Genomic DNA, 1,539 nt, shown 5'->3' with positions numbered 1-1,539 from the left:
TTTCATTGTTCTTTCTTAAAAAAATGGAAAGAAGCGAAGAAACTCTGAGCGGCAAAGAACCAGCGAAGAGATACTTAGAAGAAAGTAAAATTGAAACTCCACTTGGTGTCGTTCGAAAGAAGACGTGTTTTTCTCAGACACCAAGGGAATACCAAAGGTTTGAAAGAATTTTTTTCGGGGTTTGAACGGGAAGGAAATATTATGAATAGAGGATAAGAAGTGCATAGAGAACCCGGGTATAGAAATATAATGAGAAATAGAGATATCAATGATAAATTTGGATGATTTAATAGATCTCAAAAGTGAGTACAAAACAATGAATAAATATGTATGTATGCTAAGGAAAGCCAACGAGGAGAATAATAGGGAGATAGATGACTTAAAAAAGGAATTAAATAAATTAAAGGCAGAAAATGAAAAGTTAAAAAGTGAAGACATAAAGAGGAATGAGGCATTAAAAAAGGAGATAAAAGATCAAATGCAAGAAGTGACTGAAAAGATGGAAGAAACAAATCAAAGAAAATTACTTACAAGAAATAAAGAAACAGTGGAAAGTTGAACAAGAATGTCAAAAATTATCCCTTAAAGAAATAATGGAGCAACAGGTCAAGGAAAATACCAAAGAAACGGTGATCCGAGTAATTAAAGAGAAAAAACAACTTAGTTAGGGACACAGTAGATAAAAAAGATGCATTGTAATCTATGGCATTAAAGAGAAGCATGATGTACCTAGATATTAGAGGGAAAAGAAGGAGAAAGAGATCGCTAAGGAAATTCTGAAAAAATTACAAGAGGAAGGACAAGACCTATGGGGTAGGCAGATACTTGAAAGAAAACCAATACAGGGCACTGAAAGTAAAGCTTAGATCTCAAACAATTGCAGAGGAAGTACTATCCAGAACAACGAAATTAGCAAATAGTGAACATTACAAAAATATATGGATAAAAAAATAAATGAGTGAGGAAGGAAAAGAAAAAGAACTTAGAAACTAAGCAAATGGAAAAAACGAAAGGAGAACTGAAACTGATTTTTTTTTTTCTTTTTTTGAGAGTGGTGAACCTGAGGCTGAGAAAATGGTATATAAGGGAAAAGGGAACAAAGAAGACAGAAAAAGACGAGGAGAAAGGAAATAAAAAATAACTTATACAATTATAGATGGAATAACTTCAGGAATGAATGAATTAAATAATTATTTGGCCTCAGAAAAAACAGACATAAAGGGAATAGAGGAAACTAAATTAAATTGTACTCCACCACCCAACACTGTGGGACAAGGTTCATACAACTGCTGGACAAAGAACAGAAAGGATAAACAAGGTGGCGTAGTATTAATTTTGACTAATAAAGATTTCAATGTAACAAAAACAACTGAAGGAAAAAATAATGTAGAATCAATTATGATACAAGCTGAAAGCAGTCATATGAAGAGTAGAAATTTGTAGTGGTGTATGTGCCTCCCAGAACACAGTCCCGGACTGAAAGTGATCATTCCAAAATATTAGAAGATACAAAATATGAATTAACTAATATACCGAAGG

This window comes from Oratosquilla oratoria, chromosome 17, assembly GCF_046742065.1.
Source record: "Oratosquilla oratoria isolate Oo_2021 chromosome 17, ASM4674206v1, whole genome shotgun sequence".
Classification (NCBI taxonomy): Eukaryota; Metazoa; Arthropoda; class Malacostraca; order Stomatopoda; family Squillidae; genus Oratosquilla; species Oratosquilla oratoria.
This window is presented reverse-complemented; position numbering follows the sequence as displayed.